Here is a 23,247-nt window from a genome sequence, read left to right as displayed (position 1 = left end):
TGCCAGTGCAGACCATTATTGGTTCAGAATTTCAAGGGCTCTGAGCGACTGTTGTTTTTTCCTGTGTTCCCACCCTCCTTGAGCACTTTGAAACACTGCCTGTGTTTAGGTGCTTTATAAATAAACATGACCATTAATGTTGTGATGTTAAAATATTTTTGTACCACAACATACGCGGACTATGGGTACAGGTAGAAAATTCAACATGGTGGCCATTTCAGAAGTTTTGACGGACCTCACGTTTCTCAATTGACCAACCAGCACCTTCACACGATATTCGCGAACATTACACGTCTTCTTGATAGGCCCAGAGTCATCGGTGGACACTGAATCAGGATGTGAGTCCGTGGACCAGGCAAGATATCACTAATATTTGTTTTACTTCCATTTTGGCCAATTTAGAAAAGATCTACTGGAGGAAGTAACACCAAATTTTCAAATTTGGTGCAAATCCATCCATCGGTTTGGGATGTAGCTGTGAGCATAATGTGTTTCCCATCTCCCACCCTCTTGATGAAACCACACCAAACTTTAAAATACAAGCAGTCGGATCTACATTTTTTTGCAAAGTTTTATTTGGATTCATCAAACAGTGCCACAGTTATAAGCCAATCAATAACTGCTCTTCCTGTGGAACAGCCAATTTAACCATAACTAGACATATACTATTGCTGTTCCTGTAATATATATATATGTATATATATATATATATATATATATATTCAGTTAAAAAACGTAGTTAAAGGGACGTTATGGTTAAGTTGCGCTACTAAAACAGATTCAGTAAAAAAACTTTGTTAAAGGGACGTTATGGTTCCAAGTAAAACCGAAAAACCCTTGAAATTCCCCAGTTATGGTAAGCTAAGCAACCATAACTCGCGCCACCACCGTGCACTGCTAAGACTAACACCCAGGACATCAAAGATGACATCACAAATGTCATTGATGACATCACTGATGACATCACATGTCTGGCTCACTATTTTTTCTTTTGCTGACATATCTAGGCCACATGGTTTTCTTCAGTAACAGTCAGAAACTAAGAATTTTATTTTATTTGTAGACATATCCTTCTAGTAGGTTCTTACAGTAATTCCCTTAGAGTACAGTCACATCATATGAAACATATACCTATGGGAAAACACAAGCTTGAAAGACAGCAATCCTTTTTGTGCATTAAGATAATCATTAGACTTATGAGCACTTTCTGATAGTTCTGTTGTTTTTTTTTATGGCTGTACTTTCCCTGTATATGGTCATATTTGTATACATTGTACTCACACTATTTTCCTTAGGGTCCAATCACATCAAGTGATACATATACATAGGGTAAATAGCAGCTTTGAAACAGAGCAATAATTTATTTGCATGAAACTAATCAGTTAAATTATGAATTGTTTCTGCTACTGCTTGTGCTTTTTTGCTAACTTCACTTTCCCTGTATATACCCATATTGGTATGTGTTCGTGTCTTTGTGTTTTGTCTATAGTAATGCAATTATGTAATACATGGGTTTTATTAGCTACTTATTACATATTTCACAGTACACAAAAATCTATTAAGAAAACAATTATCATTTCATTATTCAACATATTAACATTACGAATATCATACCTTCATCTTGTACGCTGCACACAATGTTATGTTTCTGTATGCGTAGCTTAGTATACTAGATAGAACCCCATAATAGGATGCTATTTGTATCAATGCATCGTTCAATGCACTTATTAGGGTATATTTCTTGCAATGATTCTTGACACTTTTTTCGCAACATAATAAGAATCCCTTCTACACATATTTCATGAGAAGTACATACACATGTGATGTCATCAGTGATGTCATCAATGACATTTGTGATGTCATCTTTGATGTCCTGGGTGTTAGTCTTAGCAGTGCACGGTGGTGGCGCGAGTTATGGTTGCTTAGCTTACCATAACTGGTGAATTTCAAGGGTTTTTCGGTTTTACTTGGAACCATAACGTCCCTTTAACAAAGTTTTTCACTGAATTTCATAGGTTTTTAGTAGCGCAACTTAACCATAACGTCCCTTTAACAAAGTTTTTTTCACTGAATTTCATAGGTTTTTAGTAGCGCAACTTAACCATAACGTCCCTTTAACAAAGTTTTTACACTGAATTTCATAGTTTTTTAGTAGCACAACTTAACATAATGACTTTGACTTTATATACATGTCATATGGAACTGATTAGATCTCTTCTTATGAACTTGATGTCCGCGAACTTATTTAATGTTCGCGGACATGTTTGGAGAACAGTACCACTACCTAAAAACTGTGGGGTGGGTGGAGGGGTATGTTTGATTGTTATATCATAATATAGGAACATTTAACAAATTCAAAAAGCAGCACACAAACACATTATATATAGTAATACATAAGAAATGTAACCCATATATGTAACACACTAACCATTCATTTAAATACAATATGTTCTGAAATTGAATATACCACAAGAAGATAAATTGGCTTCCAACATAATTACCTCACAGACACAACAGAACTGAGAACAAGACCAGACCCACTGAATACAGAGGACTTATCTTACCAGAAATAGTAAGTGTACTTCATTTTACTCATATATTTATAAACTTTCTGTATTAGATTAAAAAATATATTATCTTTTTTTTTTTCTCACAGAAATGTCTAGTACTCTGGAATGGCTAGAGGACAATTTCCCACATGAAGAAATGTCACAAGATGTGAAACTAATGGTAAACACTTTATAATATAAACCATTTATTTATTTTTATTTTATATACATTTAACATATTTATTATTTTTTTGTACAAAGCATACCAGAATAGAAAAAACTTCAGAAAACCCTGTTATGGATAACAGTCTTCACAATATAGAAGAAAAAATGGATGTATTGTTGGCTAATTTTAATAATTTAAAAACTTTTGTAGCAAATCATTTCAAACCAAAAACCTTGTACCATTGCCCCACATGTACTTGTCCCTCCTCACCATATCCCAGTCAATTATCCCCAAACCCTCTCCATAATCCAAAATGTTTTGATGAGATTTCCATCCCTTCTTCACCTAATACCAATCATGTTGAAACCCCAAATTCTCCTGTTTTTGTTTCTGTTTCTGCCTCACCTTCTCTGTCATAAATTATTAATATATGTTAAATAAAGTATAATTTTTATATTGTATTGTGAATAGTTTCCGTTTTTTTTTTAAGAACAATAAAAGTGTCCGCGGATAGTGCGAGTGTTCTGAAATGTTCGTACATAAACGAAAATGGAGGTGTCCTGAAGAACACCACACCTGTTCGTACTGTTCGCTAGCAAGTTGAAACTGTTCTAAGAAAACACGTGGGATCCTGAAATGTTCGTAAAGAAACAAAAATTAAAGTGTTCTAAAGAACACTATATCTGTCCGTAATGTTCACTATCAACTTAAAACTGTCCTAAGAACACAATTGGTGTCCTGAAATGTTCGTAAATAAACGAAAATGATGTGTCCTGAACAACAGTACAACTGTTCGTAGTGTTCGCTAGCAACATGAAACTGTACTAAGAACACACGTGGTGTCCTGAATTGTTCGTAAACAAACAAAAATTAAAGTGTCCTAAAGAACACTATACCTGTCCGGTACTGTTCGCTAGCAAGTTCAAACTGTTCTAAGAACGCTATTGGTGTTCTGAAATGTTCGTACGTAAACGAAAATGGAGGTGTCCTGAAGAACACTATACCTGTTCGTAGTGTTCGCTACCCAATTGAAACTGTTTTAAGAACACAATTGGTGTCCTGAAATGTTCGTACATAAACTAAATTACACGTGTCCTGAAGAACACTATATCTGTCCTTACTGTTTGCTACCAAGTTTAAACTGTTCTAAGAACACACGCGGTGTCCTGAAATGTTTGTTTCACGTGTGACACACTTTTAATTACTTCAGAACCCAAACAGTGTCCGTAGGACATCAATGCGCATGCGCTAACCAACCTCCGTGCACTTGGTGTCCTGCGGACAGGCGCTTCCTTCGCGGACTAGTTCGCAAACGGATCATATGACCGCGCCCACGCTCATCGTGTGTCCTGAAATGCGGACACTGTTCGTGTCCCCGAACAATTTAAAAGTACATTTTCAGTTAATCCATAATATTTTTCAATAAAATCTCACCATGGCACAAGTCCCACATAGCAATCTTGAGTTTCTATATACCTTTTGAAACTTTCCGATCCTTTTTTTGTGTTCGATCTGTCCGCGGACAGTGCGCATGTCCGCGGACCGCGCACAAGCACCCCTATAAAAGACCACGCCCAAGACCTTATTCCCATTGTGTTTCTGGCTATTCTTCAGAACACAGTGATTTTTGCTGCCACCTGCAGACTACACCATCATCGAGATGGTATCCTTGGCTGCTGAAATGCTTGGTGCTGCACCTGCTTCAGCACCACCCCCACCCCCTCCACCACCACCACCTCCCCAAGGGCCTGAAGAGGGGAACAGGAGTGAGGATGCGGAGGAGGAAGAAGAGGATGATGAGAATGAGGTAGAGGAAATCCCTACTACCCGCACTAGGCGTGAGTCTTGGGTGTGGCGGTTATTTACCATTCATGGGAATGGTCCTAAGGCTCGTGCGAACCGTGTTACCTGCAATGAGTGCAAAATGATACTCAGTCGCGGGAAGCACGGTAAGTACAGCTTTGGGACCAGTACTATGAAGCGACACCTGAGGTCATTTCACTCTGGGGCTATTCGCAGGCTTGTACCTTGCGAAGAACGTAGCAGGTTGATTTCCTCTACTTCATCCTCTGTTTCTGATCCTGTCACCACAAGGATAGCGTCTTTCTCAAGCTGCCTCACAGGCCATACAGAATGCTGATGACCCTTACCTTTCGAGGGTCACTGTTGTATGTATGTACTGTGACACAGTACTCTGCAGGGGGGAGCGACTTCGGAGTGCTTTTGAGACTATCGTCTCAGAGCACGAGAAGACCTGCTCACTACCCAAATAAAACCCACTCTACATCTTCCTCTCTCAGCTCGCCCTTTCTTATCCCTGTGGTTGGTGTCCCCCCCTTTACCCTCCTTTACCCTCCTCTCCTAGTGTGTCGTGTCTGAAAAACCAAAAAAAATACAAAATTACAAAAATCAAAAAAAAATAAGGCTCTTTTCAGAGCAGCCTTTCCCAGTTAAAACATAGAAGTGAAAATAAATGAAGCAGGGCTCTTTGTATTTTTTAGAAGTCCACGGACAGATCGCGAACATTAAAAAAATTGGGTTGCTACTCCAACACAAACATTGTAATTTTCTCTTTGGGTGGTGTTTGTAAGTCAAAAATTGTAAATGCTTAACATCTACTTCAAAATCGTTGTTGTAATTCCAAAAAAGGTCGCAATGCATTTTGTACATTTCTCAGAAAAATCTGATTGCCAGCATAAGTAAGATGGACTCCATCTCTGCGAAAAATGTATGTACTACAAATCATAATATTTTCATTGTGAAAAGAAGACATGCCAAAATCTCTTAGAAAGCCACAAACAGCCTTATTAACATTGCGCCTTGCTTTTTCCATTTGTGGACCAAATGAAGAAGAACGAAGCCACATTTGTCTCTGCGCAATCCATGAAAATATCACTTGAGAATTAGGAAACATGTCCATAACCTTCCTAAGTCCTTCTTTCATAGCAAATTGCAAAAAAATTCCAGTCACATGTCCTAAACTGTTCCCTCCACAATGAATTACAATTATGTCTGGATGTTGCTCTGTCTCCAAAGTAGCACAGAGAGGTAGCAAGTCCAACCACTTCATTCCACGTACTCCATGCCAGTGTACTTCCACATGTGGGAATCCAAGATCTACAGCTACTCCACAGCTTTCTGCATGCACCTTCAACCAATGTAGCCACGAATCTCCTAAAATCCAAACAATCTGTTTTCTGAAACACACAGCCATAGCTATCTTTTGTTCTCTCAGCAAAAAGAGTATCTGAGAAAATCTCTCCTGGCACAACACACCCACCAAACTTTCCTGACCAATCCCTTTCAGTGCTTATTCTCATTTGCATGACTTCGGAACCCAAAAATCCCCGGATGTAACTCCCGATGTCCGCGAACTACCGCCATGTCCGCGGACATATCGTAACATGAACAGCCCTTCTACCATTTCCACTACACTCTCTCTGCCATTCCCTCATTGGATGTACCTTAAAAATCACATGACCATGCACCAATCACATTCAAGACCTCTACATCTAACTGCATCATCATAGATCAGCACTGCAAATGTACTCTGAATCTCTCTGAGTACAAGTGTCATATCATTGGCAAGCAGCATCTACCAGAAATCCTGTACAAGTCTTCAAGATTTCTACTTGCAGCTCCATGCAAATCCATATGCATGAACACAAACTTCAGGTATGCATATTTTCTGTATAGTAGATGAACACATTTTCAAACAGACTTTTACCTTGTAAAATCTGTAAAATGAATTTACTGTACTTTTTTCAATTTCCTAAAATCAACTATCACTTATAAACCTTTATACTTTTTACTTTCTTTATACACACACACTAAAATCATGTTAAACTAACATTTTTTAAATGAAATATATAGACTACATATATTCAAACAAAATTGCATGCAAACACAATTTATGTTTAAACCTTTATAAAAATACTTATACAATTTCATATTTTTTGTTTTTATTTATTTATTTATTTATTTAATTACTTTAAATTAGACATGACATTGAGGCGCTATTACCTAGTTTACTTACAGAAATAGTGGTATTCACTAATATATTATAAATTTCACAAGACATAGTAAAGATATTTTTTTTTTTGCTACAGTAAGTCATTCAATACAATTTGTTCATTAAGAACATATCATATGTACTGAACTGATGCAATGTATCTTATGTAAATAAATTAGTTTAATGGTTTTACAGAAGGCACTGAGGATTTCAATTAAAAAAATCAATATCTAAATTAAAAACAGTGCTATATACAAACAAAGTTACTAATTTGAAGCTTTTACAATTGCAGTGAAGACCAGTTTCCTGAAAAGAAGCAGCCGAATTCGAAGAAGAAAGAAAAACTAAGAAGTTACCTGTTAATTTTAAAAAAAAGTAAGTAAAATATCACCATAATATTTGTATTATTAAACAAATATACTATAACATTAATACGAGCTATTTCGGATTCTAAAAATAGAGATTTTGTACCATTTTGTCCAAAAATTTCTTTGTCTTAAACAGCGATTTACAGCCAGAATGGCCCACAAATTTCTATTTTTGGACACACAAATTACCCAACTGAACCACTACAATTTTCATATTATAGAACAAACAACTGTTTTAATTGTATACATTAGATTTACTATTTGTACTTTTCCACACCACTAGCTTACTTTTTTTTTGTCATCTGAACCCCAGTTTAGTAACACATAAATTCAAGAATACCTATCCCTACTAGTTTTAGTTCCCAATGCACAATCACACACCATTACATACATCTTTATCATCTTACTCAAACACTCATGCACACAGCACACATACATTCCAGAACACCCCAACCCATATCTTCTTTATTTTTTTCAACAGACCCTAAAGAATGCCTACCAAAAGTCAAGTCCGTAGAAAGCAACGCAAAAGTAGAGCAAATGAAAATAAAGGTGTCCAACATAAGCATACATCTCTAGCAGAATTTGTAAAAAAAGTTGAAACAAAACAGCTAATACAATCATTTAGTGAAACACAAGAAGTTTCAAGTACAACAACTTCGCTTCCTCTATCAAAATGTAAAACAAACCAAAAAACAATTAACAGAAAATCAGCTATCAGTACAGATAAAACTACTTCTTCAAATTTTAATATAGTGCAAAGTAAGCATACCAAGAAAAGTATTTTAGCCAAAATATACCGTCACAAAGTCCTTCAAAATCTTATGAAAACAGGAGAGAAATCAGGTTCAAAGCTTAAAACCTATCGTAGGAAATTAATCTTAGAAGCATTGATGGACAGTGCAATTCTTCTCAAAAGAAATGTATTTATTTTACTGTTAAACAAAATTAAACCACGAACAAAACTAATAACTAAATTACAAAAAAGACTTTTCAATAAGCGAAATATCAACAGAAAGAACTTCTTAAGTATCAGCGGAGGTGAATGGAATCACACTACAAGCACAGAACCATATTTTAATGAAGAAGCGTACAAACAAAAGCAAACTAATACAATTGCCATACATAGCAGTGGTCGAGGTTATGAAAAAGTGAATAATACCATAATGGAACAAGAAGTACTTCTTACAAAAATATGCCCTGAAAACTTAGAATTACCCCTCCATTCAACTGAATTAGAACGTCTAGTGTACAAATGGCCATGCACGTCAATGTGTAACATTCCCAAACAATGTTTCAAATCTTTACGCCAATTCCTCAATAAATATGTAAAAAGCAAAGACAAAATCAAAATTAAACTACTGCAAAATATAGATACCTGTCCAGTGCGCAAGTACACAGGACTACAAGGACATTCATTGGCCTGCATTACAGGACCTACTTGTAAAACCACTTTCCATGATATCAAAAGGATATCAACACATCATTCAACTATAAGAAATCTAGTCTATAAACTGTACTATGCTAAAAGTCCTGCTTTAGCACTAGCAAAGTTAAATAACATCCTTCTACATGGTACAGCAAAAGACCTACTTGAAGAAATTCACTATATCCAGAAAAAATATTTTGGAAGTGAAAGCCATTTACAGAATGAAATACCTTTAAACCTATTAAGCAACAATTCTACACATGGCAACCTTTTGCTAAACACATACAAAAAAGAAATACTAAAATACTAGAAATACTAAAATTTAAAAGTACATCAGCTGAAGTACCAAACCATGTATGTGTATGTTGCCGTAGAATTTTTTATAAAAGTAACACAAAAAATGTGGACCTATCATACAAAATAGAAGACAATGAAGACAATGAAGATTCTAAATGGTTTGAATTAGCTCTCTACCTTGTAGCAGAAAACAAATATGAAATAACTGAGCCCTTAATACTAATTGCACTACAAAACTTGACAACCAAACTCCTTCACGTTCTATCACAAATAATTTGGAATTATACCCAGTACCAAAACCTCTACAACAACTTAATTTATATGAGAGCATCATAATTCAAACAGTACACCCATTTCAAGCAATAATACGCCTTCAACCAAAAACAGCAAAATGACCTCCCTCTGAATTGGTAAAAGGCATTCGTGGAAAAGTAGTTTATTTACCATTAAATCTAAAAGAAAATGTGCATACTCTAGGAGTGCAACGTCCAATGCAGCAATCTTTAATTATATTAGTAAATGGAGTACCTACAAAAGACAAAAAAATATGGCAACAGCTGGTAGATTTATATAAAGTTAGACAAGCCTTCCAATATCTTAAAGAGAATAATGAATATTACAAAGACATTCATATTGAAGAAAACTTGAAAGATACAACTGAAATAATTCAAGAAACACAAGAAGCTGGTCAATTTGAGCTACTAGATCCTGCTACAATATCAATTACTTTAGACCATTATACAATTCATCCTTTGCACTGTAATGACACCGTACAAGATGTACTGGAAACTTACCAAATGCGTCAAACAAAAGGATCGCCAATCAGTATATGGGAAAAAAGTATAGAAGCACGTGCTTCTCCTCTACTCTTTCCTACTGGCAAAGGAGGAAGGTATGATGATAGACCTATTCAAATATCAGCTTCATAGGTGGCGCTGTGGAGCAGCCCAAGATGGCTGCCTAGCTCTTGAGCTCCGTGTGGCTCCGGCTAAAATCCGCCATCAACTGCGGTTCCTTTTGCCTACACTGTCTTATTTTTGGTGGAGCTGTTGCCCCTTCTCTTCTGGCAATCTTGTTGCAATCCCGACCCGGATCGGTCCCGGGAAGCCTGCGAACGGGACTTCTGGGCCTGCTGGTGGTTGGCCTTGACGGGCGGCGGCCCCACTAAGGACACCATCGAGCGGAGGCCCGCTGCCGGGACCCGCGTGCACTTGCCTCCTCCTCCACAGTCGGCGCCGGAGTGTTTGCCCCGGCGTGGAGGCCGGTCGGGGACCCCGCCTGCCACCTCTTCCTTTGCTTACAGCGCCGGAGCGCTCATCTCGTCTAGGCGGCTGGCGGGAGCCTGGTTACCCTGAGCTTGTGTGGCTCACATTGCTGGACTAAGGAGGTGAGGAGCTGGGGGGGAGCACCGGGCAGACCCCTGTCCACTTGTCTGCCTGCTCCTGTGAATCCGGGCCCTCGCCCTGCCCTGCATGTCATCTGTGCGGCCTGCATTCTCGGAGGGCCTGATCTCAGTAATCGTCAACACGAGTGGAGGGAACATCTATGAAACTAGTGTCCGGCTTCATTATCGGGGAGCCGCTCGCTCGCTGGGGCTAGTTGCCCTTTCTGTCGACTCCTGCAAGGCCCTGGCTCCCTACTCTCCTGTAGCCTGACCGGCCCCACTGCTTCTATAATCGGCCTGGGCTTTTCTACCTGCCGCTTCTACACATGGAGCCGGGTCTCCTTGGGGCCACTGGCGCGGCACTCTGGGCTTTTCACTGTCGGGATCTCACGGCTGGACCCTCCGTGCCGTTGTCTGACCCAGCGGCCATCTGCTATCGCTGTGTCTCTATCTACAATGCCTAATAAGACCAAGGGGGTCTCTGGGAGGGGAACCATGGACAAATTTGCCAAATCCGTCCCGAGGGAGGAGATGGGACACACATCGTCCTTGCAGGAGGACCCGGAGGGCGACACCCCTTCTGGGGCGAGAACCCCCGTTCTGACCACACTTATGGAATCTATGGCCAAGAACTTCGCCTCGTTCCACGAAAAGTTGGAAGCCATTAATGCCAATGTTGCCTCTCTTAAAACCCGAGTGGACCAGGCAGGCACCAGAATCACCGAGGCCGAAAGTAGGATTTCCATGAACGAGGACGAGATTCATGTGCTGCAGAACACCGTCGCCTCCCTGTTGCGCGATATGAAGAGTGTGAGAGCCAAGTGTGACGACCTAAAATCACGCTCCCGTAGGGACAACCTGCGTATCATCGAGGTCCCTGAGAACGCACTTAAGCGCAGCATGGAGGACGCCGTTGAAACTCTACTCAAGGATCTGCTGGGCAATCCGAGTCTCTCACCGTACTTCACTGTCGAGCGCGCGCACAGGGCCCTGTCTCCGCGGCCCAAGCCGGGGGATATCCCAAGGCCCATCATCGCCAGGATCCTCAATTATCGGGATAGAGATCTTATCCTCCGGCTGGCCCGCGAGAGGGGAGACTTGCGCCACGAGTCCCACACCATCAGGATCTTCCCGGACTTTTCGATTGCGGTGCAGCAGGAGCGGCGCCAATTCCTTGGGGTTAAGAAACTGCTTAGAGAACGCAATGTCCCGTATGCCATATTGTTCCCGGCACGTCTTAAAATTACTCACAATAATAAACTATACTTTTTCACTGTCCCGAAAGAAGCGACGAAATTCATCGAGGCTCACATACCACTCCACAATCCGGCGCCTGATCATGCCAGTGCTGACTGACCAGATGTAGCTTAGTCTGTCACGGCTTCACCTAACTGCCAATCCGTCAATATGCATGGGTCAATGGCAATTTTCTATCATCAACCATGCGGTCTGGGTACCCTTAATACACTTTACGGGCCGTGGGACCCTACAAAAACTCCGTATTCCGCAGGAACCTGTTATTTGACAGCTTATGCTGTCGTACGCAATGTCTAAATGGCCGTCCACACGGCAACAGCGCACCTCACAGCAATTGCAATGTTTATGTTTTGTTGGATGCTACTGCTAGTTGGCCCCAGTTGGGCCCTGGAGAGGGCATATCCCTGTTGGATTTTGCCCACCGACCCTTACTTTCTAGTGTTGGTCGGGTTAGTTGCTGGCGCGTGTATCCGGGGGGGGTGATTTCCACTGCAAGTTGTGGGTGGGCAGTGAGGGAGGGGGGTGGTATGGTTGGGGTTTGGGGTAACAATATTGTAAATGACAGGGGCGGTTTGGCAAAGCGCACGACATCAGGGCGCCCTCGTGGGAGCTCTCCCCATTCACTATGTAGGTTTCTACGGCAGTTGTGGGATGTACCTTAGTCTCCCGTAATGTCCACAACAGTGATGTCCTGGAATATCCGGGGTTTAAGTAACTTCACCAAGGCGCGCAAAACCATAGCCCATGCCAACAGACATGGTTGTAAGATATTATTATTGCAAGAAACACACTGTGGGGGCTCGCTAGCTAGGTGCATCGCGCCTGCATGGGGTCCACACAGGTACTTCACGGCTTATTCGACCCGCGCCAGAGGGGTATTGACAATGATCCACAGGTCACTTAAGTTTGTACTCCACAATAGCTATATCGATCCGGAGGGAAGGTACATTATCCTACACTGCGCAATAGCGAACAGGGACTATTTGCTGGTTAATACGTATTGCCCCAACGTGGACTCTCCCGACTTTATTGACCAGATTGCCTCCATTTTGTTTGGATATGTAGGGGTGAAGATTATCTGGGGGGGGGATATGAACTTCATCTTAGACACCACACTTGACAGAACCGGCTTGGCCCCCAGACTCCTTTCCAGTGCGGCGCGCAAGCTCCTTGCACACACCATTGCCCTTGACATTCAAGACCCCTGGCGGGTTATGGACCCGCAGACGCGGGAATACACTCATTATTCCTCGGTGCATGACAGCTCCTCCAGAATTGATATGTTTTTCCTGTCCAGTTCCTTATTGGGGAGGGTGTTGGAAACTCAAATATTGGCACGCACCCTGTCGGACCACTCACCAATCTGGCTCTCTATGGATTTGGGCGTACCCGCCCCTACAATTAACTCCTGGCGTTTTAAGTCTTTAGCCTTACAGGACATAGTATTTAAAGCTGAAATACTGTCCGACATCCAGTCCTACTTTGAACTTAATACACCTCAATCCACCTCTACAGGGATTCGCTGGGAAGCTTTCAAAGTCTTCATCAGGGGAATGTCCATATCTAGGGAGGCGGGAGCCCTCAAGGCCATTAGGGCTGCCCTCGCCGGCTCTGAAGCCAAATTACGCGAACTTGAGAGCGCCCATCCTACGTCCATCGACCCCCCGACTCTGTCCCAGATCAGCAAGGAACTCCAATTTTTCAATGAACAAGCCACCAGGGAAGTCTAATATTTCAGTCGACCACAGGCAGCTCGTAGATATGGAGAGGGGGACAGACCTGGCAAGACACTGACTACGTTGGCCAGGGGTGAGTGGGGCCAAACCCAGATAACTTGTATCAAGGACAGCCTGGGGTTGGAACGGTGGTCTGACCAACATATTCTGGAGGCCTTCGCTGACTTTTATTCAGAGCTGTACGCACAACCCCCCGAGCACAGTGAGTCCCAAATGCGCGACCTCCTCGAGCAGATCCCCATGACTATCGTCTCCCCCGCTACCAGGGATCAATTGGATTCCCCCATCCTGCTGGATGAAATAGTTGAGGCTACATCTAAATTCCCTAAAGGGAAAGCACCTGGTCCCGACGGGCTGACAGCTGAGTTTTACCAGGAGCATGTGGCCATCTTGGCTCCCAGGCTGCTTGAGGTTTGGAACGAGTCACTTCGGTTGGGCACCCTTCCCCCTTCGCTGCGCGAGGCCACCATCACGGTCCTGCTCAAACCCGGTAAACCCACTAACGAGTGTGGATCATATAGGCCCCTCTCACTGATGAATTTGGACACCAAAATCTTCGCCAAAGTGATTGCCAACCGCTTCCTCCCGGTCATGTCGTATATGGTCCACGAGGATCAATCAGGCTTTGTACCCGGAAGATCAACGTCCCACAACATTAGGAGGCTGCTTAACATCATGGCACGTATCGATCAAGGGGCGAGTGCGGTTGCGGTCACACTGGATGCCCAAAAGGCATTTGACATGGTGTCTTGGAAATACATCTGGTTGGTTTTGGAAATTATGGGGGTAGGGCCCAATATGATAGCATAGATTAGGTTACTGTACACCTCCCCGGTGGCCAGGGTGCGAGTTAACTCTCGGACGTCCGGTCTGTTCCCTCTCTTCAGAGGTACCCGACAAGGCTGCCCGTTTTCCCCGATCCTCTTCGCCTTGGCGATCAAGCCGATGGCCGACTACGTCAGGGAGCGGCATGCGCGGAGGGGGGTGCGGCTGAAGGACTCCCCTGAGATCATCTCGCTGTATGCGGACGATGTGCTACTCTTTATTAGAGACCCAGCTGTTCATCTGGACCCGGTCTTACGTGACGTTACCCGCATAGGCACATACTCGGGGTTCACAATAAATTATACGAAATCTGAGATCCTCCCCCTCACTAGCTCCACGCTACAGCCCACCACCGAGTACCCGCTCCGTTGGTGCCCGAATGGGATTAAGTACTTGGGAGTCCAGGTGTCCCTCACCAGAGAATCGCTCCTAACAGACAATTACCAGGCAGTGGCCGAGCATGCCGAGGCCAAAGTCATGCGCTGGCGTACCCTCGCACTATCACTAGCCGGCAGACTCTCGCTGGTAAAAATGATCCTGCTACCCAAGTTGTACATATTTGGTAATGTTCCTGTCTGGCCGGGTAGGAAATATTTCACGAATCTGCAAAAAATGCTTGCCCAGTTCCTGTGGCACTCTGACGCGGTGCGTAAAAAGTGGTCGGATATGTCACTACCTTATGACAAGGGGGGTTTCACAGCCCCAGATTTGCTGCGATATTGGACTGCTTCGCAGGCGCAGTTCGCATCTTACTGGTACCCTGGGCCCCCACCTTGTCCCCATGTCAAACTTGAGGTTCTGGCAGCGGCGGGCACTGATGTCATGTCCTTGATTCTTAACCGGCAGTATGTGCCGGACTCTCCCATTGATCCGGTCCGGACCACGGTACAGGCTTGGGGCCAGATATTCAAAACTTGCGACGAGCAATGTCCGTACTACAAATGGCTCCCCGCCTGGGGGTTTCCCGGGCTGGAACCCACGCATGACACCGCCCTGGCGCGCCATTGTGAGGCCCTGGGATACCGCGCCCTCACCGATTTCTATCCAGAGGGACAGTTTATAACACCGCAGACGTGGAGGCCCGGGCACTCGGGTTCTGTTCTGGAGCTCCTGCAGTTCTACAGACTCTGCGCTGCCTTCCGAAATCTATGGCCTGTCTTCCCCATCGAACCCCTGGACTATCCCGCGATTGCTTACATCGCCAACTCGGGTGGCGCCCGAGGGGTGGTTTCCTCATTATACAAGCTCCTCTTGTCCTCGCCCTCTCCGCTTCCGTCCGGGGCCCGTGATGACTGGGCCTCCGAGCTGGAACTGGAACTTACTGACCAACAGTGGGAGAAGATGTGTTCCCATACTAGCAAAGTGTCCCTAAACTTCCGCTACCGCACCATACAATATAAACTGCTTAATAGGCTGTACTACACTCCAGGTAGAGTGTCTAGGTTTGCTTGCTCCGATCCTCGGCTGTGCCCTCGCTGCGGCGCGGAGGACGCTGACCACTTGCACATGTTTTGGAGCTGCCCGGAGCTGGCCACATTCTGGAGTAAGATCATAGAGACACTGTCTGAGATCACTGACACTGAGGTAGACCCTGATCCAATGGGGGTTTTGTTTGGAGTGTGGCGGGCTGGGGGAGCGGTAGACATTATTAAATTCTTAAATGTAAGCTGTATCATAGCCAAAAAGTGTGTCCTTCTGAGCTGGAAGAGCCCCAATCCCCCTGCATTCCAGAAATGGTTAAATTTACTCACCTGTTCTCGAAACTGTGAGGAGGAGTTTCTGGGTATGCTCCCAGTACGCTCTCGTCCTCGAAACATATGGACTGCATTCAACAGCTACTTGATTGGCTTAAATGACACTTCCTCTGTGGATGGATCCCCTTGACGTCCCTATTGGTGCTCGTCATCTTGGTGCTCTGTGATATGTCATTATTCAACCGCTGTTATCATATTTTTGCCTATATGCTCTGTATGCACCTGTAGATGGAACTAATTTGTGACTATTGCTCTGATGTGTGTGTATGCCTTTTGCATCTGTCAACAAAAATAAAAGTTTAAAAAAAATAAAATAAATATCAGCTTCAGAATACCGCTCATTACGGATGTATTCTGAAGATCCCAGATTTAGACAAAATGTGGAATACATATTCCACCTACTCTTTGAAAGTGAACTAGCAACTTTATGTTACGGAGTTGCACACATATTAAAATCAGGATCACACTTTCAAAATATGACAGCTACACAATTATTAGAGAAAGTGCAACAAAAGGATGAGGTTTTACAATCAAATATTACAAATCTATTAGCAAATATGCGTGGTACTAAAGAGTACTGGTTTCGACGTCATGGAGATGTACGTTGTATGATCAGAAACCTTGGCCCACCCACTTAGTTCCCTAAAGGGAAAGCACCTGGTCCCGACGGGCTGACAGCTGAGTTTTACCAGGAGCATGTGGCCATCTTGGCTCCCAGGCTGCTTGAGGTTTGGAACGAGTCACTTCGGTTGGGCACCCTTCCCCCTTCGCTGCGCGAGGCCACCATCACGGTCCTGCTCAAACCCGGTAAACCCACTAACGAGTGTGGATCATATAGGCCCCTCTCACTGATGAATTTGGACACCAAAATCTTCGCCAAAGTGATTGCCAACCGCTTCCTCCCGGTCATGTCGTATATGGTCCACGAGGATCAATCAGGCTTTGTACCCGGAAGATCAACGTCCCACAACATTAGGAGGCTGCTTAACATCATGGCACGTATCGATCAAGGGGCGAGTGCGGTTGCGGTCACACTTGATGCCCAAAAGGCATTTGACATGGTGTCTTGGAAATACATCTGGTTGGTTTTGGAAATTATGGGGGTAGGGCCCAATATGATAGCATAGATTAGGTTACTGTACACCTCCCCGGTGGCCATGGTGCGAGTTAACTCTCGGACGTCCGGTCTGTTCCCTCTCTTCAGAGGTACCCGACAAGGCTGCCCGTTTTCCCCGATCCTCTTCGCCTTGGCGATCAAGCCGATGGCCGACTACGTCAGGGAGCGGCATGCGCGGAGGGGGGTGCGGCTGAAGGACTCCCCTGAGATCATCTCGCTGTATGCGGACGATGTGCAACTCTTTATTAGAGACCCAGCTGTTCATCTGGAACTTACTGACCAACAGTGGGAGAAGATGTGTTCCCATACTAGCAAAGTGTCCCTAAACTTCCGCTACCGCACCATACAATATAAACTGCTTAATAGGCTGTACTACACTCCAGGTAGAGTGTCTAGGTTTGCTTGCTCCGATCCTCGGCTGTGCCCTCGCTGCGGCGCGGAGGACGCTGACCACTTGCACATGTTTTGGAGCTGCCCGGAGCTGGCCACATTCTGGAGTAAGATCATAGAGACACTGTCTGAGATCACTGACACTGAGGTAGACCCTGATCCAATGGGGGTTTTGTTTGGAGTGTGGCGGGCTGGGGGAGCGGTAGACATTATTAAATTCTTAAATGTAAGCTGTATCATAGCCAAAAAGTGTGTCCTTCTGAGCTGGAAGAGCCCCAATCCCCCTGCATTCCAGAAATGGTTAAATTTACTCACCTGTTCTCGAAACTGTGAGGAGGAGTTTGGCCCAGAAACCTTGGCCCACCCACTTAGTTTGTTACATTAAGTTGTGCAGAATATGCGTGGGAAGATTTACATGATTTCCTACGCATATCAAATAAAAACAAAACAAACATAGATATTCTAACACCTGGAGAACTTTGTTCTTTGGATCCTGTTAATGTTTCAAGATATTTTCACCATCGCTTCATTGCTATGCTACATTTTATTTGTAATAAAACTGCTCCTCCCCTTGGAGAAGTGCAACACTTCTTTTGGAGAAAAGAATACCAAGCCAGAGGAGCACCACATATCCACATGCTTTTATGGATTAAAGATGCTCCTAAATTTGGTCAAGACAGTGATGCCACTGTTTTACAGTTTATTGAAAAATATGTCACTTGTGAAATTCCATCAGAAGCCACAAATAGTGATCTTCGTGCACAAATTTTACAATTTCAAAGACACAAATGTGGAAAATATTGTCGTCGCAAATACAAAAACAAAGGCAAATACTACACCAAATGCCGATTTGGTTTCCCTAGACCAGTTACAAATACAGGTCAAGTAAACAACCTCATGTCTTCAGTTAGACATAGTGTTAAAGGTAAGTCACCTAAAAATACATATTACATAAAATGAAAAAAATGAGAAAAATATATCAATGATTATAATGCAATCATTGCCCACTTATGGAATGCAAACATAGATGTGCAGTACATTGCAGACAATTGTACTGCAGTTGCACGATATGTCACAGCATACTTAACTAAAGCAGAAAAGACAGATCTCCAAGACCTCTGGAATGACCTGTCATCAGATAAAACACTATCTCAGAAATTATACAGCTTGGGCATAAAAATGCTCACCCATAGAGAATGTGGATCTTATGAAACAGCTGATCGTTTAACTGGTACTTCATTGTATGGTAAATCTGAAAATATAGTATGGCTAAGTGTTGGTCCAGCTAAATCTAGAAAAATAGTTCTAAAATCATATGAAGATATAGAAACAATAGCCAAACATGATCCCAACAGCCAAGACATTTTAAAAAACAATTTATTGGACACATACTACCCAAACAGAAGTAATACTTTGGAAAACATGTGTCTATACCAAATAGCCCAAAACTACACATACAAAAATAATATGAAACCTGATGAAAGAAAAGGTAAATATAGAGTGACAGACTGTGAAGGCAGCTTAGTTAAACTCACTAAACCAAATTTAATTAATCATATCAAATTGTCATTGAAGACTCCTCAACATAAACAAGTATATTACATGTCCCTGCTACAACTCTTCAAACCATGGAGAAAAGAAGAACAATTACTAGATAACTATGACTCATATGAGGATGCTTTCAAAGCAAATGAAAGCACTATAACTGATGTAAACTTTACACAGTACAAAATAATGTTGCACAATGAACAGCAACATGAAGAAGAACTCCAAGCCCAACTAGATAAGGATACTCCTGACAGTAGTCAACCTTCTGTAACAGGAAGCCAAGAACCACTGGGAGAACCACTAATAACAAATGAGGCAGAATTATCTATGATAGAAGTAGAAAACACCATGTGTCAGTATGAAGATAAGGAAGACTTAACTATACTACAATCAAAACTAAACAATGAGCAAAGTAGCATTTTTCAAGAGGTAACAAAACAAATTGCACATGGTGTAAAACATGAAAATAAAGAATGTTCCTGCCATAATTATAAACCTATACTACTGTACGTCAGTGGTGAAGCTGGTTCTGGCAAAACATTCCTAATCAAAATCATTAGTAAGTTCCTTCAACAATTGACAAACAACAAACTGTCAGCTGTTGTCACTGCCCCCACAGGTTTAGCTGCCTACAACATAGGTGGTGTTACATTACACCGATTACTACTATTACCAGTAGAACACCAGAACAAATTAGACTATTACAAACTTTCTGCAGAAGCTGCAATGGAATTACGCAGAGTATTGAAACAAATGAAAATGCTACTAATAGATGAAGTGAGCATGGTCTCCAACCTGATGTTAGCTTTGATTCACCTCAGATTACAAGAAGTACTCAAAACAGACTATGAAGAGCTCTTTGCAGGAAAACACATTATTGTTTTTGGAGATCTGCTTCAATTAACACCAGTAAAAGGTGAACCTATTTCTAAAACATTAGAGCACAAACTCTGCCGTAAAACTGTTGGCAGCATTGGAAATGTCAACCTTTGGCAACATTTCCAATACAGAGAATTAACAGAAAACATGCGCCAATCTGCAGATCTAACGTATGCCAACATTTTAATAAGTTTGAGAGTTGGTATACTTTCTAAAGAAGCAGAAGCAACATTGAAAACCTGGCACATTAATGCACAGATGTTATGGAACAATTAGCCCACAAAAATGTCAATTGTCTGGCCTTAAAGCCAACTCTTGCAAGCTGTCTCAAATTCAATGAAATAATGTTAAGTAAAGAAATGCAACCAATATTGGAAATTAGCGCCACAGACAAACTAGATGTACATGGTATGACACTACCCATGTGTGACCAAGCCACAACAAGAATAAATAATTTAGAAAAATCAATCTCAAACACAGCAGGCTTAGAAAAGATGTTAAAATTATCCTTAAATTGCAGAGTAATGCTTAAACGTAACCTTGACGTGGACCAAGGACTAGTTAATGGAGCACTGGGTACAGTTGTTGGCTTTCAAACATACCCACGTGACAACAAAATTCAGTTTGTCAATATACTCTTTGACAAACTTTCAGAAGTAAAACGGATAGGACGCTCAACAGCTAGATTCCTTCTCTTCAAAGATATGTATGTACGCAGAGAACAATTTTCTCTAACTCTTGCATACGCAGTCACGATTCATAAATCACAAGGTCTTACCCTAGACAAAGCAATGACAGATATTGGTAACACAGTCTTTAAAGAAGGCATGAGCTACGTAGCACTATCACGCTTACGTACACTTGACGGTCTATTTCTAATCAACTTTGATGCAAGTAAAGTAAACGCTGATATTCCTTGCATTTTAGAATATAATAGACTTCGCTCACTATACACTCCCCATCTAAACACATATTCTGTTCCACAAAAACTAAAACGTTGTAAAAGAAAACTAAATCAAACAGAAATGCAACAGGACGTCACTGCAAATCCTCCAAAGAGAGTAAAAGAAACTAATACTTCATCAAGTATCACAAACAAAAAAGAATCAATTAGAGAAAGTAAACCAGGTACTTCTTTAAAGAAGGAAGACAAACTCCAAAAAAAGCAGTTAGATACAGAACTACCTGGACCATTTAAATTCTCAAATATAGTTGTTGTAAGTTGCTATGCAAATGTAGCAATGCATATTTTATTTCAATTACCACCAATTGTTGACAACATTTACTTACACAGTACAGACCCATTGTGTTTGCAAATGTTAGTACTTCACAGAAATGCAGCAAACAATCCTGACAACACATATAGTGTTTTTGGAATAAGACGACAATTGGACTACTGTGCTGGAATGGTGAAATTCACTATAAACTCACAGGAAGATCCACAAGAATTTCTAATGTACTTACTACAAGTACTGGAAAACAAAAACATACCTATAAATGAAATCTTTCAGATTTCATACATGTGGAAACATGCATGCACTCTCTGCAACAATGTGACACAAGAAGAAATCCCCAATGAACGCTTCATATATATATCAATACCAAATTGTGAATCCATTCCATTTCAGCAACTTGTACAAAATGCAAACCATGGTAGATTATGCTCTACCTGCAATTCAGATAATCGCTCCACATTAGTAATACAAACACATAGTAAATACGTAATACTAATGCTTCTACGTTACAATGCACATGGTACCAAAAACAACTGCAAGCTGACTGGATTCACACATGGTCAAATATCACTTGGTAAGAAAACCTTCACAACAATAGGTATAATCTACCACGCAGGAGCCACAACCAATTCAGGGCACTACACTGCATATATAAAAAAGAAATGTGGATGGTTTGAATGTAATGATAGTACCATTACTCCAAAGCAGAGATTACCAGCAAATCTTACAAACGCTTATTTGATGTTCTTAAAACCAAAATTTAATAAATAAACTGTATTTAAACCATTAAGTAAATTTGTGTTAAAAAAACATAAACTGTTAGAATACTCCAAAAGCTATCTAATTGCTCAAAGATTCTACAACACCTAATCAGATAAATGAATACCACTAAATTGGACCAAAAAATACACAGAATACGCCAATTGGTATCTAGGTGTCCCAAAATTATAAATTTGTGTTAAAATAATATAAACTGTTAGAATACTCCAAAAGCTATCTAACAGCTCAAAGATCCTACAACAACTAATCAGATAAATGAATACCACTAAATTAGGCCAAAAAATACACAGTTAGAATACGCCAATTGGTATCTAACTGTCCCAAAATTTAACAATATCCAAATAGATAAATCAAAACCACTAAAATATATTAAAAAAATAGACAGTTAGAATACGCCAATTGGTATCTAACTGCTCCAAAATTTTATAATATCAAAACAAATGAAGAATCTGTTACTGCTCCCAAAAAAATACAACAAAGCAAAGTATAAAGCATTAGCCAGAAACAACAAGTGAACACTGAAAACAAACAAACAAATAAACTGTAGCATAACAGAAAAAGGGTTTTGTTTTAATCCAACATGGATTTTTTTTTCTCCCACAGACCCAATGATTTTAGCAACAAATACAAAAACTGAGAAATTGATTTGTACTCTACTAAATATGAGGGTCGAAAAAAAATAAAAGTATATTGCTTATACAATGTAATAAGTCATTACAAAATACTAATACTAACATGCTATTTTCTTTTATCACAGAAATGAAGAAGAAAAACATGGGCTCCCATTACTAGACCAAACAGTAAGTATACAATAATAAGGACAACCATAGCAGCATATCACATCCATAGTATCTAATACCTTTGTTCCTTATACATTTGTTTTTCACCCAAAGTTATAAGCAAATATGAATGTGATATGCTGCGGTGGTTGTTGCCAGGGCATAGAGTCTTCGGTGCATGGCCAAATGGGTCTGTTGCCCTGGCAACAACCACCGCAGCATATCACATCCATAGAGTCAAACATTTCAACTATGATCTATGGGAAATTTTTAATGTCCGCGAACAATGTGAGTGTTCTTAGAACACTTTGAACTTGCCAGCGAACAATACGGACACCGTTTTCAGGACACCCCCTATGAACATTTCAGAACAACGCGATAGTTCTTAGAACACTTTCAACTTAACAACGAACAATATGGACAGCGTCCTAAGGACACCCCCTACGAACATTCCAGGACACCGGGAGTGTTCTCAAAAACGTCTTCAGAACACCCCCATTTTGTTTATTTGCGAACATTTCAGGACTCCGCGGGTGTTCTTAGATTTTTTTTTCTCCCACAGACCCAATGATTTTAGCAACAAATACAGAAACTGAGCAAATTGCACAGTACTCTGATTTGTACTCTACTAAATATGAGGGTCGAAAAAAAATAAAAGTATATTGCTTATACAATGTAATAAGTCATTACAAAATACTAATACTATCATGCTATTTTCTTTTAACACAGAAATGAAGAAGAA

Source organism: Ambystoma mexicanum, chromosome 2p, assembly GCF_040938575.1.
Source record: "Ambystoma mexicanum isolate Mex_15411 chromosome 2p, UKY_AmexF1_1, whole genome shotgun sequence".
Classification (NCBI taxonomy): domain Eukaryota; kingdom Metazoa; phylum Chordata; class Amphibia; order Caudata; family Ambystomatidae; genus Ambystoma; species Ambystoma mexicanum.
The sequence above is the reverse complement of the archived record's forward strand: the minus strand, read 5'-3'. Positions refer to the sequence as shown.